This window comes from Lepidochelys kempii, chromosome 14 (genome assembly GCF_965140265.1).
Source record: "Lepidochelys kempii isolate rLepKem1 chromosome 14, rLepKem1.hap2, whole genome shotgun sequence".
Lineage (NCBI taxonomy): Eukaryota > Metazoa > Chordata > Testudines > Cheloniidae > Lepidochelys > Lepidochelys kempii.
The window spans coordinates 4,778,437-4,801,063 of NC_133269.1; positions in this window are offsets into that span (position 1 = coordinate 4,778,437).

Here is a 22,627-nt window from a genome sequence, read left to right on the forward strand (position 1 = left end):
GGGGGTTGAATAATTTTATGTTCCTTATTTTCTCCAGCTTATCACATTAATAACTGCCTTTCTCTCTCCCTCCCTTTCCCCCCCTCTTGCAGAATGCTCGGACTTGCACCAAACATAACGTTAGTCACACACCCCTGGGATAGCAACATGCAGAGAAAACAATGAAACAAGACTGTTTATAAAGCCGTCAACACATTAGCCAGTAGAGAGGAGCCCAAGTTTCCATGTAAAGTCCTGAATGGACACGAGCGACGTGAAACACATGGAAAATGTGGAGTAAGGAATAAAATTATAAATAAAATAAATTGGGAATGCCGTTTTAGTCATCATGATTTGTGTTCCTAGTAACCCAAAACTCCTCCACCTATGGAAAATGGCATGTTTTTCCAGTGAGGGAACCAGGTGGAGGGGAGGGGTTGTGAAAGTGCAGTGGGAGGATGTATTAGTTCATAGCTAGAGCAATAGGACAGGGACTCAGGATTTCAAATTGCTAGCCCTGGCTCTACCAATGACCTTGCAGTACAATCTTAGGAAGGTCATTCCTTCACGCAGACTTAAGTAGTACATGAGTCTTGTGTTGGCCCTTTGAACAGAAAGGACCTTTTCCTCGCTGCACTTTGTTTAGACTAGTGAAAAGTGCAGCGGCGTAACAGTGTTGATTCCCCTCTCACGGAGGTACACTGCTCCTGTGCAGAATGGTGTTTTCACCGGTGTGACTTACTGGGATGGGTGGTGGTGGTGTTATCTCTGTTTCGCCTTGCGCCTACGCGGGGTGGAGAAGGGTTGAACCTCTACTGCCACCCTGGTGGACGAGAGCGTAGTTACGCAGTGAAGCTCACCCCAAATGGGGAAACTTAGCTCACACCACAGGGGTCAAGTGAGACTTTTGGTGAGGTTCTCTGAGACCTTAAGATGAAGTTGCCGTGTCAGTACAAGTGGTTATGATCTTTATTAGCCCTTCAGCTCCAGAGATGTGGGATTGAACACTGACTTGAGTTACTGACAAAAGAGAAAGCCTCCTTTCCATTTGTCTCCTTTACCTGACTGCCATGCTGTCTGGTCTGACGGATAATCTGTGCAAATACAAAAATACTATCAAACACATGGCACACCCTTACATTGATATGCATTCCTATTATTAATTTCTGTATTACATTAGCCCTGATGACCCCCCGAACTGAGATCAGTGACCCATAGTGCTCAGCCCTATACAGACAGAGAGTAGAACATAGATCCCACCCAATAAGGGCAGCCTTACTGTCTAAATAGACAAGACAAGGATGGGAAGGGATACAGGGACAGAGCAGTGAAGCTTAGTGGATAACTGATTTTTCAGTTCAGGGGCCGAAACACCCTCTCCCCCCCTGCCCAATATTTTGGTTTGGTTGAATCTCACTTTTTTTTTCTTGAGGTTTTCTTGTCATTTCATTTGGTTTCTGGGTGTTTTATTATCTTCCCGCCCACCCTGCTTTAATAGATGCAATGGCGTGGGCTTAAATCGCAGCAAAGGAGATCTTTGTCAAGCCCCATTCGGAAAAAGTGTGAGGATAGTTAAACAGTGGAAGAAATTACCTTGGGAGGCTGTGGAATCTCCATCACTGGCAGTTTTTAAGAGCAGATTAGACAAATACTGTCAGGAATGGGCTAGATCATACTTGCTCCTGCTTCAGTGCAGGGGACGGGACTAGATGACCTCTTGAGGCCCCTTCTAGTCCTATGATTCTATGATTTCTAAACAAAATGTCATTTTGAAACAGAGTCAAAATGTTCTCATAGACTTTAAAGTCAGCAGGGACCATCATGATCATCTAGTCTGACCTCCTGCACATTGCAGGCCACGGAACCTCACCCACCCACCCTTGAAATAGACCCCTAACCTCAGCTGACTTACTGAAGTCCTCAAATCATGGCTTAAAGACTTCAAGTTACAGAGACTTCACCGTTTACACTCGTTTAAACCCTCAAGTGACCTGTGCCCCATCCTGCAGAGGAAGGCAAAAAATAGTTGAAACAAACCATTAAGAACTTTTTAAAAAAAGTTTTCATCTGAAACTATTTGCCAAATTCAATGCGAATTCGTGGTTATTTTTGGTTCCCCCCAAAAATGCATTTTGGTGAATTTACTATTCGCTGAAAAAACTCCAACCAGCTCTACAGGGAAGTAAAGTAACTAGTCAAGGTTACATAGCCAATCAGTAGCAGAGGCAGGAACAGACCCGGTGTTTCCAGACCCACAGTTCAGTGCCCTATCTGGAACGCACTGCCACCCAAAGATGTTGGCACATTTTGCAGAGACCAAATCTGAAAGCTCGAGAGGCAGCCCCCTTCCAATATGTGAATGTCTTGTAAAAATTTCCTTTGAAACAACTGTGATGAGTCAGTTTGCTATGTTTGCAAGAAAAAAAAGAACGCTAGCATGCATGAATTGCAACTGTTCTTTAAGGTGAGGGATCTGAATTTCCATTTCTTGAAGCCATTAGTGCTGATGTTGTTCTGAACGGATTAGCCAGCGCATGGCGAAAAAGCCACTCTGTCTGCCAGTATTTAAAGCTGTTTCTGCATAAGTCAGACTCTTTGCCAGTGAAGTAATATCGTGTCCTTTGTTTATTATATTGAAACTCGATAAAAGAAAATGTTGGGGGGTGGGGTGGGAGGAATGGTTGCAGTGTGAAATGAGTGTTCACGTCTGGGTTCCAGGATGCAGCCATGAGTAACGTCTGCAGCATCACTGAGCGTCCTACTGCTAAACTAGGCATTGTGCTGCAAACATAACCCAGGAGTTGATCAGCGAGGATAGTCTGACTGGACCCAGATCTAGTGATAAATACTAAATTGACTACAGGGACCCAAGCCTTGTGAGAGCTAAATATCCACAGGAAAAAAGAATTAGCGTTTCTGCATCTTTTGTTACAAGCTGAACAATGGGCCCTCCCCCTTTTTTTTAAGCATCCGTGCCCCCCATTGTGTTAATTATTTTTGGCTCAAACCCAAACCTGTTACAATGCCAATGAACCCATCTTCCAGTAAGAATGGACCTGATCCAGGTGAAAGACCCTTTTCAAAACCGACATGTCGAGGTTTGGCATGTTTTCAATGGGATGTGGTCAAATCTGGATGGAAAAGCAACATTGGCCAGGCACAAAATTACCTTAAACAGAAAGGCCAACAAAAGGGGCCTGGAAAAGTGGCTCAGAATAAAATAAGATTAAAATTGGGGTGGGAAGAAAACATTCCTTAGATCTGAAGTGTTTTGGGGGCAGGGGGCGTCTTTTTGGTCTGTTTGTGCAGCACCTAGCACAATGGGCCTTGCTCCTAGGCTTAAGCTCGGCCGCTGCACTGATTGGCCAGACAATGTAGAATTCAGCCGGTGCTGCTAGAATGCAGGATTTCATTGGCTGATATTAACAAACAAACATAGTGAAGCAAGCCTGGGGTAAGGAGCATGGTGCCTTCAGTCCACTTGCCAGAGATGGAACCCGAATTGAACCATAAGCTGCCAATTAGGCAGGATCACAGGGCCTTGAAACATACGAGGCTCCAATTAGCCTTCTGCACTGCTTATGCCACGGGCTAATCCAGCATCGACAATACTGCCAACCCCAAACATATCATACCTCAGAAAACATCTCAGGCCCCTAAAAATGATGAAAGTGGCTTAACCTGACCCCTCTGCCCCATGAAATTGTATTAAAAATACATTTGGGGTTCTTTATATTGGCCTTCTGTTCTTCCTCTTCAAATCATTATGAGTAAATCTGCATTTCCAATGTACTGTATTTTATTTATTTTCAAGCTTTACTCGACAACAGCGAGAGCTAGAAGCGTCCTCTTTTTTTTTTTTAATGAAAGCTGAGATTCTCACATATTCAAATGATTCCTGGAGCTGGAGGTTTAAGAAAACCACCACATATCATATAGACTCAGAAGAGCTGACAACACTGCCCGTGTTGCATAAGGACAATCACTCTTGTCTTTCTGGTAATGAACCTAGCTTGTGTTGCCCACCAGTCTCTTCTCTCCTACGTCGCCGGGTCTGATTCCATAAATCCTTTTCATAGCAGGGCATGGGTTGCAATTAATGAAATAGACGCCCCATTTATTTAATAAGGGTAAGAAGCTCCCTTCCCAAAGACTTTTCCCTGGCACCAAACAGCTGTCGATGGAGTTTGAGAGTGCTGAGTGTTTCAAGTGCTACATAGGAAGGGGCACTCCTATGGGTTAAAGGAGAAAACAATCTCCCCTTTTGTTGCTTGCCAGTGAAGTGAAGATGAAATGCTAGTCAGGGACCGTGAAGGAAATGCACTCTCTCTCTCTCTCCCAGCAAGTCAGCATGATCCAGGTCACTCCGATATATCAGGAGACTTATTAGCTTTTCCCGTGTTAATGGAAACCGGTCTCTCAAGCGGCTGAGCCCGGGGTAGAGAGGAGAGAATGGGGAGGGGTTGCCCACCGAGTACTATGTCATATGCTTTTGCCACTAGGTTTTGGGGGGAGAAGCCCATGAACCAAGCCAAAATGCAGCAGTTAACACTGCAAGATGACCTTTGCAAAGTGCATTGCAATGTCAGATGGTTTAGGGGTTGTTGGGAGGGCAAGTAGGGGGCTGGGGGGGGGGTAAAGAAAAGGTTATCTCACTGTTTTGTTTAGAAAGGAAAGACAAATCATATTTCCACCTGACTCTTTAAATTGATCGAGCTGGGTGGTTTCCTCCTGTTATTACAATCCCCGCCAGGTCTACATAGAAACTTTACTTGTATAATAATGTTGGTTAGAAGGTGATTTTGGATGACATTTTTATACCATTCAAATCCCTAATGTAGACACAATTCCACAGACATCAAAGTGCTTTTGCTGCTGTAGCTTCTTTTGCTGGGGGAACCAGTGTAAGTAATACTGGCAAAAGCATTTTATGGTTGGAGTAAACCATCTACACTAATACTAATAATCCCTAGCTCACATACAGTGCTTTCCATCCATAGATCTCCAAGCTCTTTACAAAGGAGGGCAGTATCATTATCCCTGTTTTACAGTTGGGGAAACTGAGGCACAGGGCAGGGACGTGACTTGCCCAAGTTCACCCAGCAAGTGGCAGAGCCTGGAATAGAAGTCAAGTCTCCAGTCTGCTGCTCTGGCCACTAGGGAACAGGCCTATACTGAAGTTTTACCTGCAAACCTTTTCCAGTAGAGACAAGCCCTTAGTCCGCTGTGGTGAAACTTTCACCCCTGTTCAGTGGAATTTAACTGGCTTCAAGGTCAGTATTTGAGCTCTTCAAAGGGGCGACCTCGCCCCTAAACAGAATCTTGATTTAGTTCTTAAAGCCCCTCTCTCTAAGTCTACATTGCAGCCCAGCCTGATGCTGTGATTTTCCACCGCAGTGTGTGTGTGTGTGTGCTGGCACCACTTCTCTCCTGCATCTGAGAACCCTGCCAAATCCCTGAGGGTAAAACTGCATCCTTATTGTCTGCCTTTCCAATGGCCTTGGGGAGGTGCACGCAGTTGCCCAAGCATGGCGAAATCAGGAGACTCATTCCAGAGCAGTTATTGCAGCCTCAGACACACCTCAAGTTACGTGGGGAAGGCACAGAGGTAATTAACGCTGTCATATTGATCGGCTGTATTGCTGCATCTTCCCCTTTAAGCTATTCCTTTAAAACCCAAGTGCTCTGCTTTCCTTGGCTGGATTTCACTGTAGCTTTACTGTTTTTATGTTTTCTTTAAAGTAAATTTTGGGTTGGAGCAGATCGTCAGCGCAGGAGGCCTAGAAAGTGAAGCTGGCCTTCCTCAACAGAATGCAGGGTAACACACTGGCAGAGTGCATGTTGTCTCCCCATCTAGTAGTTGGTGCACTAAAGGATAACAGTCTACTACTGCTGATCACCAATGGAGCTTAGGTCTAAAAGAGCTGTGATGCAAAAGGTTCCAGATTCAAAACCCAGCTGCTGACCCATACACTAGCTTCCACTAGCTTCCCGCCTTGCTAGGTTCATCATCTCTGAGCATGAAGTCTGAGAGCAGTTTGGATTCATTCAGTCCGTGACTTCTCTAAAGAAACTGCTGTTCAGAGCACTGTTGTTCTGTGGGCATTTGTCTGCTAGGGACTGGATTGACACCACACTCAGATGACCAATGAGCCATCAGACAGGAATAACTGGCAATGACTGCGGATGGCCTCCCTTGACCTCAGTATCTATGAGTGGCCCACTGTGACTGCAGCTTGATAGAGTCTAGCAGCTCCCAGTGACAGCCAGGAGCAGGAGCGCTGTGCTGCCCTATTTATGTTTAGTCTTTGTTCTGTTCTCACCCCCTCCCCCAGGCTCCTCCCCTGCCTTTCATCAACACAGAACTTCATCATGCAGCCAACCTTCAAATCCAAGAGACTCTCCTAAAGCATCAAGCCCATCCCAGACATAATCCACCCTCAAAAACTCCACCCCCTCCTCACCCAGTTTAGGGACATGTGAGCTCGAGCAGGTTATGCCGATTTCAAGAACCATTACTGCATCTGTGTAAACTTGAAACGTCACCAACCCCGTTAGATCCACTGCTCTGGCTGAGCTGAATTAGTGGCAGACCAGAAGCTTGTGCGGTGGTGATGGCCATGGAGGGAAGGGAGTCAGAGGTACCTCTAAACCACCTTCCTGGGTCTGAGCTGCTGGGGCTGTCTTATGCTGCCTTAGGGCTGCTTTAATTTACACCAGCTGCCCAAAGGATTGTTCTGGCAGCCAGGGATGACTGAGGGCAGGGGGTTATGACAAGCCCAGACACGGCCTCTAGTCATAGACATGCCATTACGCTAGGGGCAGGAGGCAGTTTGGGTAAGATTCTCCAGGTAAAGCAATGTTAGGTTTCTTTCCACTGCCGGAGCATTGCAAAGCAACTGGAACTGGGCTGGAGATTTGAGCGAATTAAGTATCTGTACGATTTGGTTTGGTTTGCAGCTTGGGATGCTGCTGGTAGCAGCGAGGACCATAGCTGGACATATGTGCCAGTTCTGTGGAAGAAAAGGAATTGAGACCCTGTAGAAAACTCAAAGGGAGTCGTTCCCCAACACCTTTGAGTGTGAAATGTGGATCTAGGTAATTTCCTAAGCTCTTTTTCTCAGGACTGTATATTACATCACATAAAAGAGACTATAAAGGCCTTTCACAGATTCAGAGTCTAACTTCACAGGCAATGGTTGCAATGCTGTGCCATTGATTTTGTCCGTGAGTTTTATATAAAAGCCTCTTTAGAGTTTGCTGGTTCATATCAAGGTTGAGTGTCTCAACATTTGACTTAGCAGGACCATCTTTTGTCTTTTAGTTCTTTTCAAACTCCATGTGCCAGTTAGTCGTTCGCAACCCTAAAACTCCAGGCCCATGACATGAGCTCAGCGCAAGCAACCCTACAATAACAAGTGCATTTGGTTACTATACCAGCCACTAGTGTGTACCTGGTCTATACCTTCCCTCAACTTCCAAGGGAGAAATTTCCTCACTTTCTAGTATGAGATCTGCAGCTCCAGCAGGCAGATAGCAAAGAGAGTCTCTCCCTGGGATGTGCCCTGCAGTGCAGGGCAGAGAGAGCTTGAGTTATGTCCTAGAGCTATCAGTCACATCTTTCATGTTTACGTCTTTTGGCCCGATTCTCTGCTGGGTGAGTAAATCTGCAGCTGCAGAGGCTGAGCTCAGTTACAGAACTGAAGGATTTACTTCCAGGTATTGAAAGGTTTATAGCTGAAAAACGTCAAGTTGCACAGATCCTTCAGTTGGAGAAAAATCCCTCTCCTCCTCCTCTCTCGCTCACTCACACAAACTCTCCTCTGTGAGGAGATGAGTTAAGGGGAACCTTGTGATGCACGTGGAATTCTGCAATTTCAACCGCAGACATGAATTCCATCTTAAACTCATTTAAAAACAGTAATTCAGGGACCTAGTTAGTATGCTGGTGTGTGAGTCTGTGTGTGTGTGTGTGTGGGGAAATGTTACAGAATAAATATCTGGTCCAATGCCCTCCATCCCACAAAGACACCCCCGGGTGCTATTTGAAGATGAGTAGAGAGGAGAATTCCTCCATGTTTTTATTTCCAAATGTCTCTGCTTCCTTTGCTCCATTAACTCTGGAACTGGCCCTAACATCTTCACTACACATGCATGGAGGGAAATTATAACAAGCATTTGTTTTCCTCAGCAACTAAGCACTCTGAAGCTCTTATTTTGCTAGAAGGGGACACTTTTGTTCATTTCTCAGTATGCCCTAAGCCACAGGTAAGGATGAGGTCTTTCAGGACTTCAGTGACAGCCCGTGCTCTCACGCAAGCTGTCTTTACTTAAGTGCTTGGTGCTTCACAGACGACTCCTTGCCCCTGGAGGATAGAAAGGCTTTTACCTTCATTGGGCCCAAGACCGTTCCAACAGCTGTAACTGTTTCATTTTTAATTTACTCAATACAGACTTGTCTCTGCTTAATCCATCAAGACAACTTTGAGTTTTTCCGGCCCATAAATTCAGAGCAAGTGTGTGTGTGTGGGGATGAGGGGTCACAGGAAGGATGTAGGCCAAAGGACTTTGAAAAACTGTATCTAAATTGTAGCCAAATGAATAGGGATCTTTCCTAGCCTACTGGGAACACCAGCAAAATGGACCCAGGGCTTGCCATAGTGCAGTGCAATAACCTTCTTGATCACAGCTGCTCTCTTATGGGATAATCTGCCTAACAGGGCTCCTTGTGTAGCCAGGATTTCTTACATTGTACTCAGCCGATGACCTCTGAATGTTCTTGTTTTTAAAAGTTCATGCAGCTGAGAATATGCCCTCCAAATTCATGATCTATTTTCCTATGCATGTAGATCCCCCATTTCTGCTTTTGTCCTTCTCCCGTCACTGAAACATTCACTTCCTCTCTCTTTCCCCTATCCCCAATTCCTGCCTCTTTCCAGTGCCCCGTCCCTGCAATTCCCCCCTTCACTCACCGTCCCTTAAACTCATCACAGCCTCCTGCTCTTCTCCCCTCACTCTGTAAAAAAAAAAAATTGATTTGCACCTTTGCTGTTTTTACATCTTTGCTTCGTGAGGATGTCTCCGCATGCAGTGTCTCCTTTCACACAGCCCATGCACCCCCATGGCCCAAGGCATTCCTTCCCCATTCCTTAGCTCACCATAACGTGCTTGTGAGCACTCAGGATGAAGAAACCAATACAGGTGGGAAAAACGTTGCATTATATTATGAGGGTAACGTCCCTATATCTTCATTTTTTAAACAACCGAATGACATTGCTGGGATGCACTTTACCTTGCGTTTCCTGCTATTTCCTTTCTTTAACTGAGGAGTAAGAAGAAACCTCCCTGCATCCCCCTTGCATAAATAAGCTGAAATACTTTCTTCTTCATGGTTTTTCAAGGTGTAACAACACCGTCTCCTCTGGGTACCACTTTCACTCCATCACTGATTGTCAAAGGTACTGTGCCTCTTTGAACAAGGTTTACAGCTTTCTCTGGTGGGTGGTATGACTGTTCTAAATCAATCAGCTGACATTAGCCTAATGTCTAATTAGCCATGGGTGGGCATGTTCTTTGATTATAGGAAGGACCCCAGGCAATGGCTGCTGTTTTTAAGGTCCATTTCTACATCTATCAATCATCGTTTGACAAGCTGAGCGGGAAGGAGGAAAAATAATCTGACAGGGAAAAAATTGATGTTAAAGTATTAATCTCTCTCTCTTGCTTTCATAGGCCATACTGTAGTTGTCACTGAAATAAGGATTGTTATTCTGCTCTTCACACTGGTATAGGAGGAATCTTCTGTAAATGTGGGTAGAGAGATGGGTTTTCTTTTTAAGCAGAGGGTGAGGAGGATTAGCAATGAAATAACACTTGTTATATATAAATACCCTGTTTTAAATAGGTGGCAAACTATGTAATTTTATTGATTGATTTACAAAGGAAGATTTATTATTTGTTTTTATTAAAAACTTCTTGAAACATTGTGTGTTTGATTCTGTTGCTGTTCCTACAACTCACTTCACTGCAGGACAGATGGGAAGAGGTTTTGGAGAGACATGCCAGAGGCATCCTTGAAATAATAGTACTGTAATGCTAAAAATAATAAAAACTCTCTGAGATGTGCTGGTTCTGATTGTTCTACACCTGGCTGTTCCCGTCATTCTCTGGGACCACATTTTTAAATCGCAGCGTGATGATTATCCAGGAATTAGAGATTAACAAGGTGGCTTAATGGCCTGTCAGAGCCTTAAAAAAATAGACAGATTAAAATCATTTTAAATTTTAAAATAATTCATTTTCTTTCCCAGTTCTCATCAATGTGAAAACAGGCAATTTTAAAACCCCTTTTTTTCCCAGTGCAAACCCTACTGGAAAAGTTCTAAAGAATGTAATAGAAAATGATAGGGTTTTCTGATCCGTCCTACAGAATTTAGCAGAAAACTATAGCCCTGGAATAGAATTCTGTAACATGGTATGGGAAAGCTGCATTCTCTACTGATTCTGATTTCTGTTAGTCTTTAAGGTGCCACCGGGCTCCTTGTTGATTTGTAAAGTATTTTCTATAAGACCCCATTAAATTTCAAAGGTCAGGAGCCTGATAGTCACATTTCATTTGCCTGTGTGTTGGGAATCTAAAAATAATATCAATAAAGTTGACTGGAAAACATGTTTCTTCGCTGCACCCACCTTCAGCCCCTAGACAATTTCCATTACATTTGTAATTTTTTGTTGTCCAAATTTTCCACCGATAATTTCAATTTTTTGTCAAAACAAACAAAAATCTAGATGCCAAAAAATGTCCATTTGAGAATGGTCAAAAAGTGATTTTTGGCTCAAAATGTTTCCAATGAAAAAGCAAACCTTTTCCCATTTTTTATCTAGATGAATAGAAATTGCTTGTTGGAGGAGTTCAGCAGCAATCAGACCATGCAGTTAGCCAGCCTTGCCCTCATCCTATGACCTTTGGAAGACAAAGGAAGCCATGAGCGTGAATTTAGGAGTCTCCTCAGAGCTTGTCTACATTACAGGTTATGTCACTCAAGGGTGTGAGCCATGTAAGTTACACTGACCTAAGCGCTGGTGCGGACAGCGATATGTTGGCGGGAGAGCTTCTCTTGCTGACATCACTGTCGCCTCTTGGGGGGGGTGGTTTTATTATGCTGATGGGAGAATTCTCTACTGTCGGCAGAAGGCATCTTCACCAGATGCTCTATGTCAGGCTGCATTTGGGCTTAGGTTGCATTATTATTATTATGTTTGTACAATTTCAGTTTGCCGACGGGTGCAGTGTGTGCTACAAAGGAATCTGTGTGCTGAGGAGACTAGAAAATGAAAAGACGTTAGTTGTTTCCATGCAGGGCTGTTTCAGAAACACCGGACTGAAACAAGTGATGGAACTGGAAGAGAGTGCTCAGGTTCAGGTGCGTGCACATGCAAATTGCTTAGCATCTTGTAGAGTCTTAACATATCCATGGTTCTCATAAGCCAGTCAGTACCCAATCCTCAGTAACCCCATTCTCCCCAGCCACTATGGAAAAGCCCTACAGACAATAGGGTACTGAAGAAATGTAATACAACCTATAGAGTTACTCTGAAGACTTATAGCATTTGATGGAGACATATTTCCTGTCTGTAGGATTTCTGATGCATCCTACAGATTTTTATAGTCAGGAAATAATTATTAATTTCTATAGGATAGTATAAGAAACCAATAGAAGTCAGTGGAACTATAGCTGTTTAGAAGACATGGCCCTCTAGAGCTGGGTTGTTCTTGGGTTAGGGTTTGGAGTTTTTTGGGGGTGGGTTGGTTTCTGATCTTTTTTATTTTAGCATGATCCTGGATGCTGCGTTATTAGAGCCTGGGTTATGCTCAACAGTGTGTTGTGCAAAGGATCCTGGGCATAATTATTGATCTGAAGACACTTTACTTGGAAGTTAGAAATCTTAGCTGCCTTTGATCTCCAGTCTGTTTCCTTGTACAAAAAATGTAATGGATCTGTTGTTCCGAGGGATACAAGATACAAGGAGTTTTTGCTTTGTTATGTTTTTTAAAGTCAGCTCCCGAGCCCTATTGTTCGTAGGCCCATTAAAATGGTCACACGCTTAGAGAGACCTGGTTAGTGCTATTTAGTGACCCTGTTGCACTGTTGTTCTGAAAAGGGGGATAGTGTTGCTAAACTTGCTATTGAACCATGCAACTGGGCTGCCCCTCAGAGGGACAGCGGGGAGGGCTCTCCTGCGCTCTTTCATGGGAGTTTTTGTGTGTGTGTATCTGTGTTGAATGTGAGCGGCTAGGCTTCTATTCTGCTCTTGCTGAAACAGAATAAGGTGGCGCACAATGGGACAGGCAGAAGAGAAGGGAGTGGAGGAGGGGGGTGACCCATACAACAGGTGCACCAAAGATGGCTGCCACTTTCCCACACGTATCACTCAGCCTCCAGTGGTCTCAGAAGGGCCAGGAACTAAATAGCCTTTGGGATCGAGTGTCTGCAGGTTAGATGTGGGAGAGAAAAAGAGCAGCAAGGGAGGCGAAGAGGAGGGGGGGTTGGTTCTACCGCTGCAGCCTGGTTATTACCATCTCTAAAGTCGCAGCTTGCAACATTATCTGTGTTCTTTTGCTCTAATAGTCACATACTGCTGAGGTCCTGTGATTGTATCTTGCGGGATGGACACAGAGACAGTTGCCATTGTGCTTTGTCTCCTCTAGTGGCAGATCAGCCACATCCTCTTCTTCATGTAGGACTGGAAATTGCCTTGCGACTCAGGTAATACACAGCATGATGTGCTTTCCATTGGCTTCTTGCCAGGCAATGGGGCATATGCCTCCTGCCCCACACTGATAGACTTTTAACCAGAACCTCAGGGAGCAGTGTGCACCTCCCACCCTTTCCTTGGAGAAAGGTCCTGTAGAAATGAAGGGATGGTGAAATTAAACGGCAATTAAATAGATTTCTGCTGAAATGATTCTACAGTTCTTTCGACTATAACAGAGAATCAGATCCTCCTTTTACGTTTATTGAACCTTTCTGAAGAATCTATACATGGGATCAAATTTTCCACTCAATGTTCTGGCTAGGTTAAAGCTTACATAGGAAGGTACTCATTGTCTCTTAAGTCCTATAGGAGTTTTCCGTAACATTTAGGGCCAAGAGTTTCAAAGGTGACTTTGGGTTCCCAGCTCAAGACGTCTTACAGGGGCTCATTCAGTGCTGCAAGTTCCCTCCTCCCCAAATTTGAGACATCTGAAATCGCAAGTCACTTTTGAAACCCTTCATTTAAGTTGAAAGCAAGCCTGAATGAGTGCTGTGCATGTGAACTACTGTAAGAGGTGACGGGCATGATAGGGTTATGAAAGAAATGTCACAGAAGTTCTTTGGGAAAAGAGGCTTATTAAAATATTTTCATAAGAGGCATGTTATGGTTTAAGGCAGAGAAAATAGCACTATATTTTCAGAGGTGCTGTGATGTAGGAAAATGACTGAGCCTATCCCAAAAGCCCAAGACTGTAATTAGGAAACATTAGGGTATCAGTAATGGGACTATCTACCTGTCAGATGTAATTTCAGCCAGGACAGGGTTTCCTTCTCATTCATTATGAAGACTAATGTTTCAGATCAACTCTCATGAGGACTGTCTTTCTGTCTCTTTACACAATTGTTTTGTCTTGCAGCATGTTTGCCGGGAGGAATGTCACCTAATGGTTCGTGTCTGGGACTGAGTCAGGACTCCTGGGTTCTGTGCGTGGTCCTACCATTGGCTTGTGGGTAACAACCATCAGCTGGCAAAGTTAATCAACAGTCGAGCAGCAAAATCTCTGTCCCAGAGAGCATGTTTCTTCTAAGTACTTATTGTCAGGAGACTGTGTTCTCTGTTTAAAACCTTGCTGTTAAAAGCTATTTACCAGTGAGCTAAAGGCCCCACTCAGAGTACAGCAAAAGCCAATCCTCTGAAATCCAGTGGAGGATGCCTGTATAACAGTGCTCTACAGGGGCCATCTCTGAACTATTAGCATGAGACCACAGCATAGCCAGTGGATCCACAACTATGTGGATCAAATAGCTAAAAGCTTTGGGGGTGGGGAAGGGGAAGCGCATGGACACTACTGCATCCCTGACCCTGCATTACTGCTCCTGGATGAACTCAGCTGTTGATTCATAACTTGGAGGAGGATTGCAAACTACAAGTCCTGGGGGAACCCCTGCACCAAGCCTGTTGATTCAGGCTTCTTGCTGGGAGGCAGGCATTTTGTCCCTTGTTCTGTTATCACCAGACTTGCTGAATGCTTGTCTGAACCAAAACTTCAGGTCTTCCGAAGTGTGCTTCTCATTAGAGTAGGGCCCAATATTTCAAACTTGGAGCCCAAAATGTAGGCTTCCAAGTCAATATTTAGGCTCCTAAATAAGAAGCCTGATGTTCCAAAAATGACAGTCAGCCATTTAACTTCAGAAGGAAATGCTGGCTGCTCAGCACTTTTGGAAATACGGCTACTTATTTAAGACCCTGGATGTCCAAATCTCAGTAGAATTTAACAGGAATTGGATGCTGAAATCCCTTAGTTGGCTTTGAAATCCTATTCTAAATATGAATCTAGGAGCTTAGTTTTAGGTGCCTCACTTTGAAAATCATGCCAAAGAAGCATAGTCACCATGGTAATTAGATATTTCATAAATAACTATATAGACAGAACGAATATGCATGTTTGTAAAGAACCTTAGCACAATGGAGCCCTGACCTTTGACTGGGAGTTCTAGGTGCTCTTGTAATACAATGTAGAATTTTCATTACTTGTTAAAAATGGAGACACACATTTGGCCACTTGTTAGCTAGCTGATGAGCAGAGAGCATTTCTCTCGACATGCTAATTGTATAGCATAGCAAATCAAAATCACCTTATGGCTTTAAATGTGCCATGCATTTGAGTTACTCACACAGTCCATTATGTCCTGCTCGTGGCTTTAGGTCTCCTCCCACAGCTCATGTTTGCTCATTAATATTTTATGAGTCATTTTTTTTCTATGTCTGAAATGGAAAAGGGGGAGCGAGGAGTTTTCATTTAAACAGACCTATTTTTGATTTTTTTTTTTTTTTTGAAAAATGCTCCTGGTGCCCAGAAGTGTCAAATTCTAACACGCAGAGGGAATAATGTTGGTTTTTAGCTGGTAATAGTCTGTGTTTTTGTGGCTGACTATTGGGAAATTTTTAACATATTTCTTTAGCCTGTAGTTTCAGGAGATTAGATGACTTTTTAATGTTCCCATGCAGAAAGAACATAAAGAAAAGTATATCCCTTTCTTAGTAATGTTCGTGGGACTCATTCTAGTTGGCAAGCAAAAGTCTGGTGAGTGTGGATTTTTCATATACAAATTTATCTTTTGTGTATACATATCCTATTGGAAAGGTTTATAAAGAAGCGTATTCTTCTATGGACTTTTCTGAGCTGTTTTATATGCTTTGTCTAGGATTTTAAGCTGGATATTTTCAGCAAACCAAGTAACACAACCAGTTTGAAAACCGACGACTTCTGAGTGGCTATAATGTCATTATAGCTGTGGCCTTCCAAAGAAGGTGTGGCCTTCATTATGAGATGTATTCTACTCTTATTTGGCGTTAACAGCAGCTTTGCTAATGACTTCAATGGGAGCAAGATCAGGTTCAATCCTGGAAAGTGCTCTCGAGTTGCAATGAAACCAATGGTAGTTGAAAGCAACACTTCACCTCCCAGAATCGTAGAATCATAGAATATCAGGGTTGGAAGGGACCTCAAAAGGTCATCTAGTCCAACCCCCTGCTCAAAGCAGGACCAATCCCCAATTTTTGCCCCAGATCCCAAATGGCCCCCCTCAAGGATTGAACTCACAACTCTGGGTTTAGCAGGCCAATGCTCAAGCGTTCACCACCTTGCAATTTCAGGCCTTAAATGGCCAGCTGACACAAGATAACATCGTAGGTAGAGCTGGGTGAATAACTGATTTTTTGGTTCAATGGGTCAAATCACATGTGACATTTTTTGTGATTCTTGGTGGATTGAAAATATCAATGCTGGGGCTGTTCCAGAACAGGGATTCGAACCTGGATCTCCCACGTGACTGCCCAGTTATAAAAGGGGCAGACATACAAGAGGAGACATACTACCGTCCCCTCCTTCTCCTCTTCTGGCCATTTTGTAACAGTGTCAAATTCGCAAACAGTTTTGGAGTCAACCAAAATGGCATTTCTCATTGAATAAACCATTTGCCACCCCAAAATCACCCAGCTCTGGTCAGATGTTCCAGGCACCAGGATACAGCTGCCCACAGCAATCAGATGCAACGATGTGCCAGTCAAAGAAAATCTTTGTTTCTTTCCCCACAAAGACATGTACTGTGGGCTTAAAGAAGTTAGATTGATTTCCTGGGGGCTGCCTTCTCCAACTCCCCATGTCTTCAAGTGCTATGAGGCTGCAAGTATATTCAACAGAATACTGGATGCTTTCCCCCCCCTCAGGGCATATTGTATTGTGCAGCCACTCTGTTGCCCTGGGTGGAAGTGTGATGTGATCTACCACACTTAGAGATATACTTTACTCATTGGCAGTGAAGGGAATTTAAACTTCCAACTCCTCACTGCTGTATGAGGAGTCAGGGCACACCAGGTGACGAACATATCGTCTCAAACTGAGTCTTTAAGGAAGAGTTTTTTTTGGAGGGGGGGATAGTGAAATGAGGAGAATTGTGGGATGGGCGCAATAGTCCATGAGATAATGTTTACATGAGCCTTCACCCCAGAATTTAAACCAAATTAAGACAAACTCAAACAATCAGCACTTCATAAATGTTTTGTCTCTTTAAAACAGAAACACATACACTGAAATGGCACAAGAAATGTTATTCTCCCTATATTTCCAGTATGGCTGAAACCAGGACTCCAAATCATCACTGGAATGTCTTGTGCCAAAACAGGGCTCTGGTAAGGTTGTCTAACAGAGAGGACCAGATTCTGCTCACACTTAATCCAGCATAAATCAGGTGTACCTTCAGTGCATCCATTGGTGTCTCTACAACAGTCTCTGCTGTGTGAGGACAATCAAGTCATGGGTTTCTGGTTTGCTCCAGTCACAATGCCATGGCACTATGAGACTATTGAAGATCATGATGAGATCTATCTGGGGGGCAGATTATCCCATGTCTGTTGCTGCAGCATTCTGACATCGTCTTCTGAAATGTCTGGTATTGGAGACAGGATGCTGGCCTAGATGGGCATTGGGTCTGACCCAATAGGGCCATTCCTATGTCCATGGTCTCAGTGCCTTTTAATGTCTCATACCAACCTGAGAAGTGCTGTATCAACTGGAGAGCCAGGCGATAAAAAAGTTGTGGGTCCACAGCACCTTATCGGATCTAGCCATTGGCTTCAAGTTGGCAGAATCATCATCCTATCAAAACTGAGACCACCTTGGAAACACTGGTATAGAGAGATCTCCAGAACTGACTTCTTCTTGAACCATTGTCCCAGAAGGTTTCCCGTTAAGATTTAAAACGTCATATTCTTCGTAGTTCTCACATTTTATGCTGTGACATCCTCTTCCAACATTTAATTACTTTTATTTGAAAATGGACATATTTCTCTGTACCAGTGTACATATGAAACAAGCTTCTCTGAGCAGTTTCCTTCTGGGAGTAAACTGTCATTTTTCACCACATTAAATTTTATAAGTTTCAGGCGAATGGAAAATAGATTTTATTATATATATATATATATTGCTCTGAATGTTTTATAGCTGAAAAAACAGAATTTGTGGTTTTAACTGTTAAGGTTTGATGCACAGGGCTATGGAACCTTTTATGTAACCCGATGGCCTGAATAATTATCAAAATATTTTGCTTTCCACCCTTTCTGAGCCTTTGCACCAGGAAAAAAAAAGTGTATGCAACCTTTTCACCACCAAAAAAATAAAATAAAAAAATAGCCCCCTTCACAAGCTCTACTTGTGGACAGCCAGTAGAAAATGGTTCTGTGACTTGAATGCTCATTCTTATCAGTTATTGCACAGGAAGAAAGAACTCGGGGGAAACCTAGTGTGGAGGAAATGGAAGTAAACATCTATGGGGTTGGAAAAAGCCACCAGCACTAAATGTAAGGCAGTTCTTTATCTGCTCCAGATACTCTGACTACCGTACGTCGAGTTCAAAGAATGCTGAGGCTTCACTTTTTTTGAGGCTTACAAAGATTTTGCTAATTTCAGAGTCTGGGGAGGCAAATTCAGATTATCTGAAGAGACCCGAGATCAGAAATCAGAGACAAGCTCTCAGTGAAATGTCTCAGGTTTCAGGCTGGTAGATTAGGACTCTTCCTGGATGTTAGCATCATTATTTAATATTATTTGTATTACAGTAGCGCCTAGAGGCCTCAATGGAAATCAGGGCCACATTGTGCTAGGCCCTGTGCAAACACATAGGAAGAGTGTCCCTGGTCCAAAATCAAAAGCTGGGAGGCGAAAGAGAGTGTGGGGAGTGACTTGCTAAAAGTTACACAGATGACCAGTGGTAGTGGTGGGATTAGAACCCAGTTCTCTTGACCTGTATGAATAGGAACAGTATCGGCAGTGAAACTAATATGAACAAAAATCAGTAAGGCTGTATTAAGCTTCATGCTTCAGGGCAGGGCCTAAACTAATGGCAAATTTCTGGCAGGGGAATGGTCCAATCCTGTAACCGCTTTCTGTGCAGAATGCCCATGCATTTATGATGCTATGAAGCTGCTATGCCTTTTCTTTTCTGGGTACGTATTTTAAAGAGCTAAGATCTCTCCCTGTCTTCAGAGTTCAGCAGCTATTTGGTTCCCAGAACCGCTGCAGTCTGTTACGGAAGAGACACACACACTGTAATGTCTCTCAGAGACTTTACTTCTGATTTTCCTTAGTTTTTAATCCCACTAATTTAAAATTCATTTTAGACTGAAAGTACATGTTTGCGCTTTGTGGATGGAAACCCAGGAGACAGCTGTTTAAAAATTGTGCCATTGGAATTTGTTTTCCCCATTGGTTTTGGCTAAGCAAAATTTTTCATATGGTATTTGCTATTCTTTAAATTTTTTGGGAAATTAAAACTGGAAAACCAAACATTTTTGGACTTTTGGCTAAAAATGGAACAATCTCTGGGAGTTTTTGTCCAAAATTTTCAGCTGCTGAAAATAATTTTTTTTTCCCAGTGAAAAATCAAAATTTTCAGCCAAAACAAGAAAAACATTTTCTAATCCGTGCTAATGGAAACAGGACCCTCCCATTGCTTCAGCTGCAGACTAAGAAGGCCAGAACACAGTTTTCTTGAAAGAGAAATAGCTCTTGGAGGATGGAAATGCTATGTGCCAGTTTTAACATGGAACAAACAGCAAAGGAGTTATAACCCCTCTGAAAATAGGGGCTTATACGTGACAACACAACTGGAATGTTAATGGCATGAACAGCATTGCCTAAGAATAGGTATAACTCCTCTGTCCTTGATTCAGCTGAGATTATACCCTGCAAAACCCATCAGATTTGCCAGGCAAGGTACATTGATGAACCATTCACATGATTTAGAAATAATCCCCGTTTGCCGGGTTTTGGATTCTGTTGACTCAGGACATCAAGAGTGCAGCAAGTTCCAGCCCTGCTCCCTCCAACCTCTGTCATGCCAACCCCCACAATCCTCAGTGGTTCCTTTAATGGACTTTAAAGCTGTCCTAGTCTGCTCCTTAGGCCAGGGCCAAAGATCTGGCTATAACTGATTTTAGTGGAAGTCCCTTTGTATGCAAACTCCATGTCAGATGGAAACATGACCCTTCTCAGAAAAATCCACCTGGAACTTAGGTAGGTGCAAGAGTGAAACATGCTGGAAACCAGGAAGAGATAATCTGGGGGGAAATTAACTCTTTATCCGCTCCCAGAAAGCAATTCCATCTGAGTGTGAAGGGCTGGGGCTGTCAGCTATAGCCACTATTCTGTCAGCACTAGGTGAGGCCTGTAATTAATATATGGAGCCCTGTTATTGGAGCTCCTGGTGTTTTAGTCTTAACCTAACCTGGATGATCACAGAGGTTGCAGCTTCTGATGAAGAGCGAATTAGAAATATTCTTGGGAAACAGCCCGTAGGCAACCCAGAGTGTGGAAGGGTCAGAGGTGACTGGAATTATCCTGGGTACCCTTCAAGCTTTCAATAAGATCAGACAGAGAAGTGAAAATTACAGCAGAGCTGCCATGACCTTTTCCCAAGGGGTAATGATCTATTGGGATAGAGAGCACCTACAGGGCCCTCTCTAATGCTCAGTGAAGTCAGTTGGAGTCTTTCCATTGATTTCAAGGATACTGAATAGAAATGTGTCTCCTTTTGAGAGGAAAAAGCTGAGGAGCAATTAAATGTGGAGCTAGAGTTGAAAATTCAGTTCCCCATTTGGCTTCCCCAAAGTGTGTATGTGTGGGGGGGAGTTTGGATCTGGGGTTTTGGTTCAGCCCCAACTCTAATCAAAGGGCTTGATTCTCTAGCTTATTGCTCGTATAACTCTTTTGATTCCAATGCGCTGGTGAATCAGGCTGAACATGCAGAGCTGGGGTATACAGGGAGAATTAATGTATTGTTTTCTTTTTCCTCAGCTAGCCATTGTGGGAAAAACAAAACAAGACCAAAAAAACCCAACGCTATCAGCAAAATTAATTTTGTTTCTGCTCAGACATTGGATGGAAGGACTAAATTACCAAGCACAGATAGACACATTATACAGACAGGTAGGTCCGTAACTTACACTGGCAAAGATTTCACACTTTTAAGTCTAGTTTTAATTATAATTCCTTCTACAATAAAGTCCTATATAATTTAATATGGCTGAAATCATGGACATTTAGAAGAGCTTTATAGAAGTTACTCAAAAACCCTATTACATTTTATAGATAGAGAACTTTTCTACAGATCTTTACAAAAAATTAAAATTCTATAGAATGGTTCAAAACACCCAGAGAAAAGTTCTCATTTTCTATAGGACTTTTCCATAAAGAAAAGACGTGTTTGGCCCAATCAAGAAAACTGAAGTGATAGAAAACGTTATGAACATTTAACCCAGGTGCCTAGTCTTTATTGCCAGTTCCAACCCTCGTCCTCCTGTGCTATGGCTTGCTGTATCCCTCAGCTGGTGTCTCTGTCACACACATTCTGCCCCCAGGGGCCTCAACAATATTTGCAAGGAGTAGATTTCTCATGCACGTGGGAATGAATTTGGGACCAGATCTCCAGCTGCTGTAAATCAGCGTAGCTAACTGAAGCCAAAGGAGCTATAGCAATATACACTAGGCAAGGATCTGACTCCAGATCTTTTGGGCTGGATTCCTTCCTTGGAGTCATGCTTGTGCATCTGAGGTCACAACTTGGCATGCACTGTCCCCTTTGGCCTCGTAAAGCTCATTAGGAGAGTTTGCTAAGAGGAGAGCGGCAGGAAAATAGAGGCCATTGGAATCTTATTACTGAGGTCAAACAACACATTTTTGTGAGCCTGCAGGAGTGGGTACTGGTGTAGGGATGGAACAATCCCAATTAGATGACTAATTTAGCTCCTTGAGCGCTTTTTAGCCTTTGGCCACGGAGTCAGCAGAAGTAACTATCAGTTCCCAACTTGCCATGCTGTGCTGATTATTGGTTAATTGAGGCTTTTTAAAGGGCTGGAAACATTGTGACACTTGACTAACCTGGAGGGACATTTCTGTGCGGCAGGGGCTTCCCTTGCATCTTCATCCCCCTCCTGCTTCTCCCAGCAGGGAAAGAGAGCCAAAGAATGGCTTGGTCATTGCCTCCAGGCAGTGGTCAGACAGTTGGCCATAGAGGAGTCAGGATGCTCGGGGAATTAAAAAGGACTTCAAAAGGACGGAGTCAGTGGGATAGTCTGTTTCCTTCTCATCCTCAATGTCTGGGTCTTCCCAGCTGTGCTCGGCCATGAGAGCTTCACTCCTTTTGTGCGCTTATTAAAATCGGGGCAACTAAGAGGCAACGATGGATTCCTGCAGAACAGCTCAGCACCAGCTGATCATTTAAACTCTCCTTTCCCCTTCCTCAGGCCTAATTCTGATCACACTTGCACGGCTATAAATGAAAAGGCACCAAAGTCCATGGAGTGAAACCAGAGTTACACAAAGCCTGATCGGGACCCTTATACCTGACCACACCATGTACATTGAGATTTAACTTCATCCAAATCTTGCTTATCCTTGAACCCCGATTAGCCCTTTATCTACGCACAAGGGTGCCATCAACCCTGTGGAGGAGAAAAGCCCCTCCTTAACTTCCTGGGCAGCTGCGTTATAGTTCGCTGCCTTAGGGCTCAGCCCCATTACTAAAGCACTGGATGGGAGGGCAGAAGTAAGCAACATCCTCTTCAGGGCCCCAGTAAATTACATCTGCTGGAGAATTAGGGGGAGCAGGGAAGGAAATAGGATTCTGAGTCACAACCCTCTCGCTGCATTCCTCCTGAGACTGCCAGGGTATACGCTGTCCCAGATGCAGAAGCGAACCTAAAGGCTTTCCGGGTAGGGTGCTGGAGTAGGAGTCAAGGGACTGGGGTTCTATTCCCACTGCTAGACTGCTTTATGACCTTGGGGAAGTTACTTTGCCTTTCTGTGCCTCGGTTTCCCTTTCTACCTTTTATCTGC